Genomic DNA, 20,559 nt, shown 5'->3' on the forward strand with positions numbered 1-20,559 from the left:
TTCCGGCGGGACACCAGGAACCGGTTCCGAAACACTACCGGTTCAGATATAGACTGAGACTGTTTTCTTGCTAACTGTTCATCAAGTTATCGAAAATGCCGTTGTTTGATGTGTCGCATGCATGGGTTTGAATCACTTTTATAATAGACCACTTCCAGCAGGACATCCGGAACTGGTTCCGGAACACTACCGGTTCGGATATGGTCTGAGACTATTTTCTTGCTAACTGTTCATCAGGTTATCGAAATTGCCGCGATTCGATGTGTCGCATGCATAGTTCTGGATCACTTTTATATTTGGCCACTTCCAGCTGAACATCCGGAACCGGTTCTGGAACACTACCGCTTCAGATATGGTCCGAGACTGTTTTCTAGCTAACTATTTATCAGGAATCGAAAATGCCGCTGTTTGATGTGTCGCATGTATGTGTTTGTTACATTTTTATATATGGCCCCTTCCAATGGCACTGGTCCGGAACACCTAAATGGCCATTACTTCGGAACGGCTGGACCGATCCGAACCATTTTCAATAGGAAACAATGGGACCAGATTCCGCGTCGAATGAACCATCGGTCATTGAAATCGATTGAGGTTTACTGCCAAAAAGTGATGTGAGTTTTTTTGTACACATACACACATACACACACACATACACATACATACACACACATACACACACATACACACGCATACACACACATACACACACCTTAATTCGTCGAGCTGAGTTGATTGGTATATGTGACTTAACCCTCCCGGCCTTCTATCAAAAAGTCATTTTTGGAGTGAACATATAGCCTTTCCAGTACACTTAGGTAGGCAAAAAATAGATGAATGCACCAAGGAAACACTTTTCTACTAAATAAACAACATCCGATTGTCACAATTGTCAAAACGAGCCATCGGATGTTCTTTTTTTTTCTCCGATTTGTTAATCATTTTGGGAATATGTACTTTCTCAGTTTAGGAAAGTACGCTATTTCCAATCGAGCTCCCATAATCGTTTCTAGGAGTATCTCCGGGATTTTTTTTTTCAGAAACCTTTCTACAGGAATGCCTTATGGAATGTCTGTAGAGTTGTATTTTGTGGGGCGGAAAGGAAACAATTTCAGAAATATGTACTTCGAGAATGTACACAGCAACTCCTTCAGAAACTGCAGGAGCTTCTCTGGAGTTTTTCCTTTAGTAACAGTTTCTCGCGTTTCTCCTCGAGTTAAAGGATCTTCAAGGATTAATCGAGGACGATCTTCTGTACCAAAGTCTTTTAGCAGGAATTATTTTCAAAACCTAGAAGTTTCTCGAAAATTTCCACAGAAGTTTTATATATTTGTTCACCAACCAATCATCAAGAATTTCAATCATTTCTCCAGGAATTCTTCAAGATGTATTCAAAAGAAACCATCCAGGAAACTGTCCTGGAAATTTGTCGGAAAATTTCCACAGATTTCTTCTGTACTGGAACTTAACCGAAATTTCTAGCAGACTGTTAATAGAGTGCCTCTCCAGGACTTTTTTTTCTAGTAAATTTGGATCTCTAGAAGAAAAAAAACCTCTAGGAATGTGTTTTGAAAATATGTAATGACTTTTTGCATTTTTGCATAACATCTTCGGAGAATTCTCCAGAAAATTATGGAGAAAGTAATCTGCTCAGATTTTTTTTAGAGGATTCCTTCAGCTACTTCTTCATTAATTGCCTGAAGATTTTTTTTTATTTTCAGAATACAGGTATACCTCGATTTCACATTTCAATCTTTGAAATGTCTTTAAAATCGAAACAATTTTTTTTATTTTATTTTCATTTAACTTTTATACCAAAATATGCCAAAACATATATGTACAAACTGCATGAAAATTGAGTTTTAGATAAAAGGCTCGGAGTTTTTGGCATATATTAGTAATTCTCGCTAAGTAACTAATAAACCACTATCTCGCTATTTTGTTACGATCGCAATCTTTTGTCCAAAACTATGTATGGTTGATTGAAAAGCCAATGGATGGATATACATTTTTTTTTTTATTGTTCTGAGGATTTGTTTATCTTGGAATTTCATTACGAATTGATTCATAAATTCCTCCAGGGATCCCATCTAAAATTCCTCAAGTGGTTCGGAAATTTAGAGATTCTTGACAAGCACTTGATAGAGCGTGGTTACTGGTTGTGCTATATTTGCCGAACGATCTTTCTGTATGAGTAGTGGAGTCTGCTCGGTCGCCTTTTGTTACAATTCGGGGGTGTTTAATAAAATTAAGTGAACCCAGAACTCAATTACGACGGTCCCCGAATACAACTTCCCACATCATCCCACATCATCATGTTACAAAATATTTAAGAATATTTTCCATGTGTTCCTCCAGAAGAGTCACAAAGAATTATATAACGAAATATGACAAGATTTGCTTCACCAATTTCTTCGTGATTTTTCACAAATCATTTCAGATAATTTTTGAGAAATTCGCCCAGGGATTACTTTAGAAATTCCTCTAGTAATTTATATATAAATTTTCTAGGCATTCGTTTGGAGAATCTTTTGGAGATATCCTTGGAAAATCTTCCAAAAATTCTTCAGAAGTTCTTGTAAAACATCTTTCTATTTTTGTTTGCGGAAACTTGCCCGAGTATTCGGTAAAAAATTCCCTTACGGATTCTTTCAAAAAATCTTCCATGGATTTATTTGGAAATTTTCTTCAGAGATTTGTTTAGAAATTCTTTTTATTCTATAAATTTTACAAAGAATTCTTTCGAAGCATCTTTCATGATTTACTTTTGAAATTCCCCCACTTTAAAAAAAAATTCATGAATTTGAGTAGCAATTCCTCTAGGGATTCTTACAAAAATGCGTTCAGAGATTCTTCCAGGAATATCTTTAGACATTTATTCAGAAATTTCTCCAGAGATTCCTTAAATAAACTTTTTTTTGCCTTCATAAACTTTTTTTAAGAAAATGTTTCAAAAGTTCCTTCAAAAATATGAACTGGGGTCACTTTGGATTTCTACCGAAATTCCTCTAGTGATTTCTCCTGAAGTTTTAGAAACAGTTGTATATGATTTTTTGTAGAAGTTCTTCCAGGGATTTCTTCAGAAAATCCTTCAGAGATTTACCTTTTTTTTCGAGACTTTTCTAGATTTTTTAGGAAAAACAGCCCTACGGAAATTCCTTTAGGCATTCTCTCAAATCCCCTTAGGACTTATTTTAAAACTTTTTAGAAATTGCTCTCCAAAATTTGTTTTTAAATCTGAATTTCTGTCAGAAAAACTTTCTGGGATATCTCTAGAAGTTCCTCCAGGGACTCTTTAAAAAATGTGAGATCCATTCAGGAATTTTCTGCAAGGATTCCCGTAGAAACTACCCTGGGGGTTTCTTTAGAAAATCTCGCATGGCTTTTATTATAATTTTATTATAATTCGAATAGTAATTTCTTCAAAAATATCTCCAGAGATTTCTTTACAAATTTATCCATTACTCCTTCAGATTTTAGAATGTCATTTTGAAACTTATCCAAGTATTCCTTAAGAAAGTCTTGCATATGGATAGCTTTAGGAACTCTACAAGAGATTATAAAGGGAATTCCTTAAATTTATTCACATTCCTTTAGATATTGCTTCAAGACATTTCTCTTCCGGAAATTGCTCCAAGGATTTCATAAGAAAGTCTTAGGGAATCCTCCAAGGATTACTTCAGAAATTTGTCTACAGATTTTGCAGACTTCTACAGAGGATTGCTATGGAAAGGCTAGAAGACACTCTTGCAGAGATTCCTGCAGAAATTGATACAGAGATTTCATCAGAAATTCCTCCAGGATTTCCTCCGAGCGTACCTCTAAGAATTCCTCCGCTATGGGTTTCTCATGGAATTCAGTAAAAAAAAAAGTTTAAGATTTTTATTTTGGGAATTTCTTCAGGATTTTTTTTTATTATCTCAAGAGGTTTTGTTGGTTATTCCACCAGAAGTTTCCAGGTACTCCTTCCGGAACTTCTTCAGAAAATCCATCTATGAATTTAAAAAAATATTCCTTTTTATAGGAATTTATTAAGAATTTTCTTCAGATTTTTTTTTAATTCCTTCTGAAATTTCTTCAGCGATACTTTCGGAATTATCTTTAGATACTTGTTCAATGTTACTAGAATTACTACAGAAATTTCGGCAGGGATTTCTTCAAAAGTTCTTCCATGGGTTCTTTTAGAAATTGTTCCAGCAGTTCCTCAAGACAGATTCCTCCAGGAATTCATCCTTGGCAATGTGCACCTGGAGGGCCGCTGAAATCTGGGATCCTTGACTAACTAGCTCTGATTCTACCATGACAGCACTGGAAATAATGTATCACACATCTTACCAGTAATTATCCGAAGCATTACAATGACCTTTTTATGGAATTTGCTACAAATTTTGGAATTCAATCAGGCATCTAGCAAAAAATCTCAGGAATATTATAATAATTCTCGGTGAAACTTTGTTAGAAAATTTTGAGGGGAGATCTGATGAATGAGCAGTAAGGTGTCCCAAAATAGCACATGGTCAAAAAGCTTGGGGGCTGACCCTGAAAATGATGGCTAAGGATGTTAGAAACAAACTTTTGTGTGACGGCAACTTTCAGAAATGCCATTTAGAGGTCGCCCCGACAAAATTTTTGTAGAGTGGCAATTAAAAAAAAAATGTCATACAAATATTATTTTCTGTACCAAAATTGGCAATACTCACCATTTTTTATATTTTTACAGCTTGATATGGATTCAAACTTCTTAGAAAAAATAATTCACGACATGTTTTGCAGGTAACTCTTTGATACTGAATTTTTGAAGATACTAAAATTTGCCATTTTTTGATATACTATGCATTTTACCCATGATAAAAAGTATCTCAACCTAATGCTAATTTAAAACAATTCCGATAAAAAGATAGGAAATTTTATGAGGGAAAACTTTGCCGAAGATATCATGGCGTTTTTTCTATTCATTTTAGAGTTATTGAAAATTTACTATTTGGTAAAATTTGAATTTTGGGCAGTTTTTTTAAAAATGTCACATAAGAACTTCCTCTTGATCAATTTCCATTGAGAATCTTCTTCCTTAATCACTGCCTGTTCTCATAAAATCTCAAAAAATTGTAATTGAAAATATTAATCTTTAACCAGCAGTAAAGACTGATGATCACACCGTATTCCAAAAATACTATATGTTTTAGACAAATACTCGAAATAAGAAACACAAAGCGCGAATGAGAAAGTGAATGCACTGCATGAATAGTACATGTATAAAGAAGAAAACAGAAATTATTGTACACGTTTACTGGTAAGATACCGTTTGTGTATTATATTTTATAAATATAGCAACAAGAAAATGTTTAAAAACAAAGAAAAAGGCAACTCTTATAATAGATTTTATGAATCTGTAGACTACCCCGTAGGCTAAAAATACTAATTTATATATTTGTAGGTTACAGAAGAAAAGCTGAACTAGAGGAACAAATCCGGTTGCTAACGATACAGACAGATGATGAGTGCCATTTTATCTAGTAATGATGTAAAAATTCGTTGAATAATGTTAAAGCCAAATGAGAATGGAGGAATGGTGCTCATTTTGCTGCGACCCTCCTCGTCGCCGCCCTCTTCCTGAATGAAACGCTAAAACTGCAAACGCTACGCAAGACAATAATGAAATCTCCTATCGAATGCAATGAACTAATAATGAACGAACCCGATGAACTAATCTACTGCAAAGTGTACTACCGTAACTCTAAGTCATGAAAAAGCGGAAAAATCAAAACAGTCAGGTGATTATTAGATTTATATACATGTATATCCTCAAACATTTTCTCGCTTGAACCCGCCTAGCAACTAGCGAATTTGTACTAATATACCGACTATGCAATCTTGACATTTACCCAGTATACCCAACTTAGATAACAATCGTACTGAAACCAGCAAAACTACTACAAAAATTCAGGAAAAAATGACCCCATTTCGGAACGTACTGCCACTATTGCTAAATTGGAACATTAGAAGATAAACACCCAGCAAAATTATAAGAAACCTCTATTTATTAACAAAACGAAAACTAATCTAGTTGAAAATGTCGCCATTTTGAATCATCACTATCGCCATCACCACTACTACCGCAGCAACCTAAGCTGTCGCACCACAACCACCACCGTCGCCACCGCCATCATCGTATTCAATATTTCAAGGAAGACACTCCTAAAATCTCGCCGCCATCACAGACAGCCAGTATATGGTAAACCCAGTGCAGTGTCACTGCATCACATTTTATATACACACCACAACCATGTACGAAACCCCAACCTCTCCTAATCTGTCTACAAACATAATGTGTATAATGCAAAAGAAAACAACGAAAATGAAAATAATCAAATTCTTCTAGTCATTAATAACTTATCCGGATCGATTTGTGCACCTTTTTCTGTTCTAAAAGCGTCCGAAATCCAACGATCGTCGATCTTTTGGGAGTATATGCCATCGTTTATCGCTAATTTATTCGTGCTTTTGGGTGCCATTAATTGAGTCATTAGGAATAGAAAGAATTATGCCGATTTTTGGCACTGTAGTGGATGCGAGAATAAAAATGTTAATTTCTTTGACTGTGCTTGCGCTGCCTTTAACAAACAACGTCAATCCAACCATAGATAAACGGACTTGATCGTGTTCAGCACTGGTGGAAATGTTCTCATCATGAGGCTATTCGCATGTGAACCAAAACATCACGATTTCGAGTGATAGTGTTTTCGCTCCCGCTCGATTCGTGAGTACGACGCAGGGTTGTAAAATGTTATTAAATGGTCATTTGATTGTTTTTTTTTTAGTTTTACTGCGTCTTGCAAGAATTATTTATGGACAACATCCAGGAGAAACTCCTCGAAACGATAACTGAGGCTGTATTGTTTTTCAAATTTTTTCAAGTTTTTCAAAGCAAAAATAAAAAAAATTGCGCTAATCGAAAAAAAGCATATCCGATTGTTATTTTTTACAATTATGTCAGACAGTCTCGTTTTCTTCGGTTGGTTGACTTTGTAAAAAAGTGCTATTTCTTTTTTTAACATTGATTGGATTTTTGCGGATCATCTACAGGGGATAGACAAAATGATCGGGACAGGCAAAACTTTCACAGTTCAAAAAATGTTCAACTAGCTGTAACTTTTCGAAAAGTGCATCAAATATTCTCAAATTTTTAATGTAAGTTGATCAGCTAGTTGTGTATCAATGGTCAAAATTTGGAAAAGGTCGGGCTATTCTGCAGGAAATTATAAAGATTCTAGAAAAAGTTATAATTATCCGATAGCCAACTTTGAGCTGTTATATCTACGGATTCAATGAACCGAATGCAATGAAATTTTGACCATTTATGCCTTACATAATTGACTCTGAAAAACGTTTGACATAACTTTAAATTTTGAACAAGAGAAAAAGTTATAGTGATTTCATTCAATTTACGATTTTTCAGTAAATTAATCTATTTTTAATATGCATCCCATGACCTTTTTAATTTATTTGCGGCTATGTTCTTACTTTCCTTCAAAACACAATCATATATAAATCAATTAGAGGAAAATTAAATGAACTATAATTTGCATCTTGAATTTTGAAACGATGTTGAAGTTCTGGATAATTGGAATGTAGAATTAGCATTTAAGTTAAAATACACATTAAAAAAAAAACAAAAAAAATAGGGTAATTTGCTGTTTTATTAGAAAAATAATCTAATCGTTATAATTTTCTTCCGTGCTAAAAATTTTGTGTTAAGTCAAAGGTTTCGCATAGCTCATTATATAAGTCATAAATGGTCATTACATTTCATTACATTCGGTCCATTTAATCCGGAGATATAATAGCTCCAAGTTGGCTGTCGGATAATTATACCTTTTCCAAAAATCTTTATAACTTTATTAAGAAAAGCCCGATCTTTTCCAAATTTAGACCACTGACACACAACTAGATGATGCACTTACAGTGAAAATTTGAGAATATTTAATGCACTTTTCGAAAAGTTACAGCTAGCTGAACATATTTTGGAAAGTGCAAATTTTGCCTGTCCCAATCATTTTGTCTATCCTCTGTAGAAAAAAAATCTTGTAAAAAGTTTCTTAGAAATATTTTCAAAATTCCTAGTGGAATTCTTGGAAAATTACATGGAAAACTCATGAGGTATTCTAAATAAAATATCGGTATTATTATGGGAGAAAGCCCCAGATGAATTTGAGAAAATCTAAATCTAAATCGAAAAGTGAAATTTTTGGTAAAATTTCCCTAGGTATTTATTAAAAACTCCCTAGAGAATATTTAAGAATACAACTGGAACAAATCCCGAAAAAAATCGTGGCAGAAGTTTTGCATAAATTAATGATGAATGTTTTGGAAGAAATTCAACAAGGATCATCAAAGGTTTTTTTAATATTCAATATAAAAAATCGTATTGAATTACAAAAAAAAACCTTTTGGATATTTCTAAAGCAAGTTTTAAAGCATTTTAAGGAAATCATGAAACACTTTTTGAAGTTATTCCTCAAGAAACTTCTTGCAAAAAATCTGTTAAACACTCAGATATTCCTTAAAAGGTGTTTCAAAAAAAAAATAAGTTGAAGAACTATGCAGAATTTCTCGTGAGAGTATTCATTAATATTTTTCATTGCACTCCTCATCACTAGCGTGCACGGGGGGGGGGGGGGGCAAGGGGGGGCACTTGCCCCCCCTTCTATAAAAAAAATTATATGCACCATTTTTGCAATTCTTGCACCTTGGATCTTACCTCGCAATGTTGAGAATCTCTGAGCCATGGTGCACCATTGACACATACAATTTCTTAGTACCTCATGCACAACCATGATGTTCTCAGAATCATCTATGCTAAACTCACGCACCATCTTCTAACTAATCAGTTATGTCAGCACCATATTCGAATAACATGCACCATTTTGGCATTTCGTATTCCAAAACTGTATTCCATGTACGTGAACCATGGTGACTTCGGCACCACATTGAATTCTTAGCACCATTTTTGCAATTCGTGCACCTAGCCATACAAAATAACGAGTATCACTGAATAACAGTGACGACTAATACAGCACACTAACATCATGCACCTTCTTCAAAGCTTTCAATACACCATCATGATGTCCACAGAATGATCTAGGTATCCACGTATTATGATGATCGCATGAAATGTCTTTTTATCAATTAAGTATCTAAAACTTCATACTGATATGCACCATCATGAAACTTCATGCACCATCACAGCTCTTCAAGCACCATTTCAGCGTTTATCATATCATCTAGGCATCTAAAGCACCGTAATGCCGTGAGCATCACATAAAATACATTTTTTTGTATGCTATGCACCATTTTTGCAATTCGTGCACCTAACCATATTGATAAGCTTTGAAAAACGGTGACAACTAATGCATCATCTAGCATCATGCACCTTCTTCAAAGCTTTCCAACCACCATTTTGGCATTCACTATATCATCTAGGCATCTTATGCACCATTTAATGGTGTAATCATAATATGATGTGGTTCACAAGTGGTTCACAAGTGAATTTGATGCACCATTTTGACATTTCGCATACAAAATAGCATTCCTTGTTCCTGGTCTATGTTGATTTCTGTGCCGTATTGAGTTTCCTGCACCATTTTTGTAATTCGTGCACCTACATATGGAATTCGTTGAGTATAACTGAATCATGGTAAAAATAATGCACCATACAAACATCATGTAGCTCCTTTGCATTCCATGCACCACCATGATGATCACATAAATATCTAAGCACCATCTCACGCGTCATCTAAGCATTTAATTCACATTTGAATTTCATAAGCTCCATTTTGCCATATCGTACACCAAATTGTATTCCATGTACCTGATCCATGTTGACATCCGCACCACATTGAATTCTATGCATCATTTTTGCAATTCTTGCATTTTGGACCTAATCACCCAATGTTGAGAATCACTGAATCATGGTGGCAATAAATGCACTCCTGATACATGCACACCCATGATGTTCTCAGAATCATTTTTAGGCTAAACTCACGCACCATCTTTTAACTAATCAGTGATGTCAGCACCATATTCAAATAACATGCACCATTTTTGCATTTCGTATTCCAAAACTGTAATCCATGTACGTGAACCATGGTGACTTCGGCACCACATTGAATTCCAAGCACCATTTTTGCAATTCGTACACCTAGCCATACACAATGTCGAGTGTCGCTGAATAACGGTGACAACTAATACAGCACACTAACATCATATACCTTCTTCAAAGCGTCCACAGAATGAACTAGATATCCACGCATTATGCTGTTCTCATGCACTATATTTTAATCAATTAGAAATCAAATGCATCATACTGATATGCACCATCGTTAAATTTCATGCACCATTAAAGCTTTCCGAGCACCATTTCAGCGTTTATTATATCATCTAGGCATCTGATGCACCATTATGTTGTGAGCATCACATAAAATACTTTTATTTTGTATTCTATGCACCATTTTTGCAATTCGTGCACCTAACCATGCAACATGTTGATAATCTTTGAAAAACGGCGACAACTAATGCAGCACACTAGCATCATACACCTTCTTCAAAGCTTTTCATGCACCATTTTGGCATTCATTATACCATCTAGGTATCTTATGCACCATTATGATGTGGTTTACATTTGAATTTGATGCACCATTTTGGCATTTCGCATACCAAATAGTATTCCACGTACCTGGAACATGTTGATTTCTGTGGCACATTGAATTTCCTGCACCTTTGCACGAATTGCATGTGCACATTAATATGAAACATGACGAGTATAACAGAATCATAGCTAATGCACCATTCATACACCATTCATGATGTTCACAGAATCATCCAGACACCATCTCACGCACCATATTTGAATCAAATATGTGTCTAATTGCGAAATAATGCACCATCGTTAAATTTTATGCATTACTAAAGCTTTCAATGCGTAATCGTGGCGTATATCTGTAGTAATCCGTGAAGGCATTCCAGGAGAAATCCCTGGAGAAATTTCAGGAGGAATCCTTGAAGGACTTTCTGGAGGAATCCCTGAAGGCATTACTAAAGAAGTGCTTGAAAGAATTCTTGAACGTAGCTCTCAAAAACTGAAAGAGGAGTCTAGAGAAATTCCTGTAGAATTTGAAGGAGAAACTACTAAAGGAATTGCTGGAAAAATTATTGAAGGAATTCCCTGGAGGCATTTCTAAAGGAATCCTCAGAGGAATTCGTGAAAGAATTCATGGAGGAATTTGTGGAGAAATATTTTGAAAAACTCCTGGACAAATTTATGGAAGTGTTCCAGCAGGGGCTCATTAACGAACTCCTGGAGTAAACTCTGGAGGCATTCCTGGAAGAAACCCTGGAGAAATTCCTGGAAGAATTTCTGGAGGATTCTCTGAAGGCATTCCTGAAGGAATCCTTGGGAGAATGCCTAGAGGTTTCCTTGTAAGAATTCCTGGAGGAACTTCTGGAAGAATGTCCGGAGGAATTTCTGCAGGAATTCCTGAGGAAATTTCTGGAGGGACATTTGAAGGAGTTTCTAGAAGAATTCCTGGAGGAAGCTATGAGAAATTCCTGGAGAAATCCCTGATGTAAGGAATCCGTGATGGAATAACAGGATGAAACACTGGAGGGGTAACCGAAGAAATCCATGAAGGAATCCATGAAATAATTCATGGAGGAATTCCAGGATGAATTGCTGGAGGAATTCCTGAAGGATTTTTTGGAAAAATTCCTGCATGAATTTGTGGAAGAATTACTCGAAATTCAATGACGAATCCTTGCAGAAATAACTGGAAAAATCTCTGGAGGAATTTGTGGAGCAATTTCTGGAGGAATCAGTGGGATCATTCCTGAAGGAATTTTTGGAGGAATCCGCGAAAAAAATCTTGGAGGAATTTCTGAAGGCATGCTTTCAAGAATCATTGGAAGAATTTCTGGAGGATTTACAGGAGGAATACTTGGAGGAATCCCTGGAGACATTCATAGAGAAAATCCTAGAGAAAGCTTTGGAAAAATTCCTAGAGAAATCCCTACTGTAATCCTAGGAGAAATTCCTAAAGGAAAGTTTTTTTTTCTGGAGAAAACCATGGATAAATTCTTGTAGGAATACCTAGAGGAATTCTTGGAGGAATCCATGAAGAATTTTTAAGATGATTTTCTGGAGCAATTTATAGAGAAATTTGTATAGTTGTCCCAGGAGAAATTTCTGGAGAAATCCCATGAAAAATTCCAGAAAAAAAATCCTGAAAAAATGTCTGTAGAAATCCCTGGAGAAATTTTTCGAGGAATTCCTTGAAGAGTTCCGGGAGAAATTTCTTCAGGATTTTCTGGAGAAATCCGAGCAGGAATTCATTTAGGAGTCCTTGCAGAAATTCCTGGAGGAATCTCTGTAGAAATTCCCGAAGGTATTCAAGATGGAGTTAACGAAGGAATTTTTGCAGGAATAATGGAGGAGTTCCTGGAGGAATTTCCGAAAGAATTTTTTGAGGAATTTTTTGCGAAACATTCCTGGAGAAATTCCTGGATGATTTTCTTGAGGAATCTCTGGGGAAATTCCTGGAGGAATCTAGGTTTGAATTCCGGGAGGTATTTCTGGATAAATTCCTGAAGATTTTTTTGGTGGAATGACTAGAAAAATTCCTGGATAAATTCTTTAAAAAATTTCTGGACAAATATTTAAGGCTTCCCGGAGGAATGTCTAGAGGAACTCCTCGAGGATTTTGTGAAGGTTTTTATTTGAGTAATTTCTGAAGAAACTCATGGATGGACTCCTGGATGAATTCCCGACGAAATTCCTGGAGGAATCCATGGAGAAATCCCTGAAGGAATTCCTACAAAAATTCCCAGAAAAGATCCGGGAAAAACCCCTGCTGTAATCCTATAAGGGATTCCTGAAGGAATCTGTGAAGGAATTCAAAGATGAATCCCTGGAGAATTCCTAGACAAAATTCTGGAAGAATCCTTAAAGATTTTTCTGGAGAAATTCCTGAAAAAATGAAGTTATTCCTGGAAAAAAAATCTGGAGGATTTCCTGAAGGAACTCGTTGAAAAATTTCTGGAACAGTTTTGAGAGAAGTTTTTTTTCTGGAGAAATCCGTGGATGGACTCTTGGAGGAATACCTAGAGGAATTCTTGGGAGTATCCATGAAGATTTTTTTAGAGAATTTTCCGGAGCAAAAACTAGAGAAATTTTTATAGTTGTTCCAGGAGATTCCTGGAAAAATTCCAGAAAAAAAAATCCTGAAAAAAATTCTGTAGAAATCCCTGGAAAAATTTCACGAGGAATTCCAGGAAGAGTTCCGGGACAAATTTCTTCAGGATTTTCTGGAGAAATCCGAGCAGGAATTCCTTACGGTATCCTTGCAGAAATTCCTGGAGGAAGCCCTGTAGAAATTCAAGATGGAATTACTGAAGAAATTTTTGAAGGAATGAATGGAGGAATTTCTGGAGGAATTCCCGAAAAAATCTTTGAGGTATTTTTAGCGAAATATTTCTGGAGGAATTCCTGGAGAAATTCTTAGATGATTTTCTTCAGGAATCTATGGAGAAATTTCTGGGAGAATCCATGTTTGCATTCCGGGAGGTATTTCTGGATAAATTCCTCCAGATTTTTTTGGAGGAATTCATTTTTGAATTCTTAGAGGAATAACTAGAGAAATTCCTGGATGACTTCTTTAAGGAATTTCTGGACAAATATTTAAAGCTTCCTGGAGGAATGTCCTCGAGTAATTAATAAAGGATTTTTATGAGAAATTTCTGAAGAAACTCATGGATGAATTCCCGAAGAAATTTCGGAGGGATCCATGAAGAAATCTCTGGAGGAATTTCTAGAGAAATTCCCGGAAAAGATCCTGAAAAAAATATTTTAGGATTTTCGGGAGGAATTAATCGATAAATTTCCGGAAGAATCCCTGGAGACAATATTGGAGGAATTCTGGCAGAAATGCTTAGAGAACTTTCTGTAGGAATTCCGGCAGCAATCCCTGGAGGTATTTCATGAGGATTCCATGGAAGTATCCCTGGAGGAATTCCTAGAATAGTTCTAGGAGAAATTGATTTAGGATTATGTGGAGGATTCCGTGAAGGATTTCCTGGAAAAATCCCTGGATGAATGCCTTGAGAAATTTCTGGTGGAATCCATGGAGGGAGGAATTTCTGAAGGAATTCCTGAAAAAAAATCCTGGAGAAATTCCTGGAGGAATCCAAGGAGGTATCCCTGAAGGAATTCTTAGAAGGGTTCCGGGAAAAATTCCTTTAACCCTAAAAGGGATACCTTCATGGCCTCAGTTTCGTCACCTCGCTGAGTGTGTTCCATCAAATACGAGCTCTGAAAGGCGCCTGGGGTCCAATGGACCCCAGGTATCCCTTTTAGGGTTAAGATTCTCTGGAGGAATTCTGACAGAAATTCCTAGAGGATTTTCTGGAGTAATTCCTGGAGATATTTCTGGATGAATTTTTGAAGAAATTCATGAATAAATCGTAGAAGGAATGAATCCCTGAAGAAGTCCTGGAGAATTTCCTGTAGAATGTCCTGCAGGAATCCATGAAAGAATTACTGGAGAAATTCCAGGAGGAATTTCTGGAAAAGTTCCGAGAGAAATTCCTTTAGGATTTTCTGGAGGAATTTGTAGAGCAATTCCTTGAAGAATCCCGGGAGGAAATATTGAAGAAATTCTGGCAGACATTCCTAAAGGATTTTTTCTAGTAGAAATTTCATGACGAATCTCTGGAGGAATTCCTGGGGGTAAGTCTGGAGGAATTCCTGGAGGTAATTCTGAAGAAATTTCTGGAGTATTTATTGGAGTAAATATTTGGGGAAATTCTGGAGAAATATATGAGGCTCCATGGAGAAATTTCTGAAGGAACTCCTCGAGAAATTTCTGAAGGAATTTCTGGAGGAATTTGTGCAGGATATTTTTAAGAATTTCTGAAGAATTTTTTTAACGAATCCCTGCAGGAACTCCTTGAGAAACTCCTAGAAAAAGTTCTTGAGGAATTCTTAGAGGAATGCAAGGAGAAATCCCTGTAGTTCTGGTGAAAATTCCCAGAGGATTTTTAGAGGAATCCCTGGAGGAGTTCCTGGTAGAATTTCTGGCGCTCTTCCTTAAGAAATTTCTGAAAGAATTTTTGCGGAGGATTTTTTGCGGAATTTCTGAAGAAATTCATGAATGAATCCTCGGAGGAATTCCTGAAGAAATGCCTTGAGAACTTCCTGGAGGAATCCATGGGGGAATTTTTCGAGGAATTCTAGGAGGAATTTCTGGAAGAGTTCCGTTTCATTTAGGATTATGTGGAGGAATGCGAGGATCAATTCTTGGAGGAATCGCTAGATGAAATATTGTAGGAATTCTGACAGTCATTCCTAAAAGAAAATTTCAGGAGGAATCTCTGGAGGAATTATTGGAGTATTTACCAGAGGAATTATTTGAGGAATTTCTGGTGAAATATATAAGGCTTCCTGGAAAATAAATGGAGGAATGCCTGAAGGAACTTCTCGAGGAATTTCTGAAGAAATATCTGGAGGAATTTCTGAAGAAATTTCAGGAAAAAATTCCTGGAGAAATTCCTAGGGGATTCCGTGGAGGATTCCCTGGTGGAATTTCTCGCGGAATCATTCGAGGAACTCCCGGAATTCCTGGAAGAGTTTCGGGTGAAATTACTTTAGGATTTTCTGGTGGAGTCCATGGATGAATTTCAGGGAGAAATCTCTGGAGGCATCTCGGAGGAATTTTTGGAGGAATGTCTGAAGGAACTCGGGCAAATTCTGAGCGAATACCTGGTGGAATTTTTTGAGGAATTTCTGAAGAAATTTATGAATGAATTCCTGCAGGAATTCTTGGATAAATTGCTGAAAAAAAAATACTGAAGAAATTCCTGAAGGAATCCGTGGAGGGTTTCCTGGACAACTTCCTTGCGGAATTCCTCGAGGAATTCTTGGAAGGGTTCCGGGAGACATTCTTGGGGAACTCAGGCAGAAATTCTTAGAGGATTTTCTGGAGGAATGCCTGGAGGAATTTCAGGAGTTCTTCCTCGACAAATTTCTGAAAGAATTCCTGGTGGAATTTCTGGAGGTTTTTTTGTGGAATTTCTGAAGAAATCCATGAAGGAATTTCTGATGAAATTGTTTCAGAATTCCCTGAAGGAATCCATGGAAAAATCCTTGAAGAAATTTCTTGAGGAATACCTGGAAGAATTCCGTGAGAAATTCCTTTAGCATGTTATGGAGGCATCCGTGGAGGAAATATTGGGGGAATTCTGACAGACAGACATTCAGGAGTTTTCCTAGAAAAATGTCAGGAGGGATCTCTGGAGGAATTTTAGGAGTATTTACTGGAGGAATTCTTGGGGGTTTTATTTGAAGAATTTCTGGAGAAATACACATATGAGGCTTCCTGGAGAAATGTCTGAAAGAACTCCTCGAGGAATTTCTGAAGGAATTCCTGGAGGAATTTCTGGAAGAAGTTTCTGAGGAATTTCTGAAGAAATTCAGTAATGAATCCCTGGAGAAATTCCTTAAGAAATTTTTGGAAACAATCCTAAAGTAATTCCTATAGGATTGCTTTGAGGTATTCCTGGAAGAGTTTTGGAAGAAATTCCTTTAGGATTTTCTGCAAGAATCCGTGGAGGGATTCCTGAAAGAAATCATTGGTTGCATATTGGAGGAATTTCTAAAGAAATGTCTGAAGGAACCCCTCGAGGAATTTCTAAAGGAATATCTGGAGGAATTTCTGAAGAAATTTATTATTGAATCCCTGAAAGAATTCCTGAAAAAAATCCTGAAAAAAATCCTGGAGAAACTACTGGAGGAATCTGTGGAGAATTTCCTGTAGAGATTCCTCGCGAAATTTTTGGGAGAGTTCCGGGAGACATTCTTTTAGGATTCTCTGAAAAAATTCTGGCTGAAATTCCTGGAGGATTTTCTGGAGAAATCCCTGGAGGAATTTCATGAGGAATTCTTGGAGGATTTTTTTTTAAGAATTCCTGTAGGAATTTCTGGCGTTATTTTTCGAGAAATTTCTGGAGGAATTTGTTGAGCAATTTAAAAAGGATTTTTTGAAATGATTCATGGATGAATCCCTGAAGAAATTCGTAGAGAATTTCCTGGATAATTTTCTGAAGGAACTCCTGGAGGAATTCCTCAAGGAATTCCAGGAAGATATTCTTCGGAAATTCCTTTAGGATTTTCTGGGGGATTCCGTGGGGCAACTCCTAGAGGAATCCTTGGAGGAAATAATGGGGGCAGACATTTCTAGTGGATTTTTCCTAGAAGAAATTTCAGGCGGAATTCCTGGAGGTAATTTTGGAAGAATTCCTGGAGTATTTACTGGAGGAATTAATGGAGGAATTATTTGAGGAATTTCTGGAGAAATATATGAGACTTCCTGGAGGAATTTCTGAAGGAATTATTGGAATATTTTTTGAGGGAATTCCTGGAGGAACTCATGCACGAATCTTTGGAGAAATCCTGGAGGAATCTCTGTAGATTGCAATAAGGATTCCGATCAAAATGTTCTATCTAGGAGTTCTGACATTCTCCTAGCATCATTAATTGTCTAGGATCAAAATTCTTTCACAACGACAATATGTTTTTATCTATAATTGATAATTTTCTAGATATTCTCCATTGTATTTGATACGTTTATAAAATTTTATAAGAGTCGAGATAATGACTTCATGTTTAAGCTTCGTATTGCCTTGAAATCATTACCATCCGAAGCCTTCTCTAGAATCCCAATATGAAGTACTTGGTGATGTTGGCACCACAACATGTTGAAACCCCTACTTGGGAATTCATATTGCGTGTAACACCATCATTCTATTTTGCACCATGATCATACATATATATATTGCACCATTATTATAGTGCCCCTCCTAAGCAAGAACCCTGCGCACGCTAGTGCTCCTCATGAAGTGAGCTGGGAGTAGTTCTGTTATTCATTATTAAATTGCTCTACCACCAGTACTAACAAATTTTTGGATATGAAAATTGTCCAGTAGTTTATTTTAACAGTTTTATCAAAAATAAGTTTAAAAATTTTTCAATGTGGTTTTTCTAGAATTTAATGGAAAATTAATGAAGTTTTTTACCTATAGAATTGTTCCTAATACCAGGATTTTTTTTTCAAGAAATTTTACATGTTTTTATGCAAATTTCTTTAGGTATACTTATTTTTTTTATGACACTCGCCAGGAATTTGACACCAACATTTCAAAAGAACATAACTGCTTTTGCAACCAATGCTGTAAATTGTATTTCTCATTCATCTCACTCAATCCACATCCATTAAATAAAAGAAGACGATTTTTTTACAATATGTGCTAGTGAGTTAATCGGAAGGGAAAAGATATAAACCACAGCTTTGTGGGAAGGCATTGGTTACAAAAGCAGTTACACCGAACTATTCGAATATTTTTTTTTCAGAACATCTCTTTATGAATACCTGGGCGTTTGAACGATTGAATACAAGAAATTTATTGAGGTATTACTTTAAAAAGTTTTTCATTGATTCCTAAAAAATGCATCAAGCCTTGCTCCAGGAATATCCAGGAGGCAGTTCTTGCATTCCAATAAGATCTTATCAATTGAACACTTTACAAATTTTCCTGTGATTTTCGAATTCTGCTTGTAAAAATTCTTCTCAATATTCACCATAAATATATGCAGAATTTCCGCCACATTTTTTTCAGGAATTGTTCCAGTTTTTATTTCCAGATATTTTCTAGCAACTTTTCAATTAATTTCTCTTAAATTTTACCAATAATTTCATTTGCATTTGTTTTTCTAAAAATTACTTTAAAAATTACTCCAGGATTTTTTCCAAAATTTCTTTAAGAGTTTCTCTCGGAATATCGTCAGTTTTTTGTTTGGAGTCTCTCATGTAATTTCTCCAGGAGATTTTCATGTAATATTCCAAGAATTTATTCGGGAATTTTGAAGATTTTATTGAGATTTTTTTCCGGGATTTTCTCTAGAAATTATTTAAAACTTTTCCTAATGATTTGACGATAACGTTCTAGAAAATCACTTTTCTACGAGGTTAATATACCGAAGAAAACGAGGGTGTCTGATTATGTCATATTTGATTAAACGGGCAATCGGATATGCTGCTATTTCCTCGATCAGTTAATAAGTATTTTTTTTTAAGAAATGTGCTTTTCAGTTTTGAAATGTTTTATTATTATTTTAGCAATTATATTCAAAAAATAAATTCAAATTCCCCAACAATGTCTACACCAACTCCTCAATAAAATTCTGGAGCATCTCTAGATTTTTTTCCAATAAATTTTTCATTGATTTATTCAGAAAAGTCTTCCAATTCTTCTAGCAGGACTTGTTTTTTTAATCTATTGAAATTCTAACTGGATTTTCACCAGAACTTTATTCAGAAATTCCATCCGATTTCCGCCAACTATTTATCCAGGTTTTTTTTTCTTGATTTTCAATAAGTAAGAGAAATTACTTATAAAAAGTAGTCTTCTGTTATTTTCGCAAATTTTCACCGATTCTGAGATTGCTCGTAGTTTTCTAATAGATTGTTAATCGTGTTTCATTCAGTACTTCTGACAGTTATATTTCCCAGAATTTTCATATGGTTTTCCTTGGAATAACTCGGAAAACCATCCAATAATGTTTCCATTATTTTTCGTGAAGCTATTCCTAGAAGATTCTTCGTAAATTTTCACCTAGCTAGGAAATATCCCCCAATAAACTCTTTGTAAATTAAATTATTTTAAGACATGCTGCAGTTTTGCAGAAGTCTTCAAAAAATTCTCCAGAAATATCTGACAAAAAAACAGAAATTTTTTTTTCAAAGTTTTATCTAAAATCTCAACAAGTAAATGTATACATGTATCCAGTAGCTTTCACTTCAATTGCCTCAAGACTTGTATCAGTAATTATACCTTGGCAAAGATTTGAAATTTTCTCCAAAGGGTTTGTCTTTTTATTTTTGGGAATCTAGGAATCACAAATTATTTTAGGAATAAATTAAAAATTCAAATTGTTCATATTCGCATTGGTGATTCCACTTAAAACTGTTACACTTATTTCTCAACGATTTTTCAAAGTATTTCTCCAATTTTTTTAAGGAATGTCTCCATGGATTTATTCTAAAATACATTAACATTTTCTATGAATTTCTTTCAAGAAATATTTTTCTGTAAAATTGTTCTGCATTTTATTCGTAACATCTTCAAAAAATAATCTACAAATATAACAAGAAATTTGTTTGGAAAATCCTCTTGGATTTTCTTCAAAGTTTTCTTCAGGTTTAGTTTGCTTTACAGGCAACCCTCCAAAAGTTCTGACAAGAATACTTTGTCGTTATTTTAGGAGTTTCTAACGTAAATCTTGAAATATCCCCGCAAAATTCTTAAGAAATTTCTTAGAAAAAAAATTTCATGGTATTTTTCTAGCAATTCATACAAAAATTCCTCTAAGGATTTTTCATGCATTACTCAAGGCAGCGGACAATGGAAAAAATAGGTATAAAACGCGAATAAATTCAATATCTCTGCTCGGAGTGGATG

This window comes from Aedes albopictus, chromosome 3, assembly GCF_035046485.1.
Source record: "Aedes albopictus strain Foshan chromosome 3, AalbF5, whole genome shotgun sequence".
Lineage (NCBI taxonomy): Eukaryota > Metazoa > Arthropoda > Insecta > Diptera > Culicidae > Aedes > Aedes albopictus.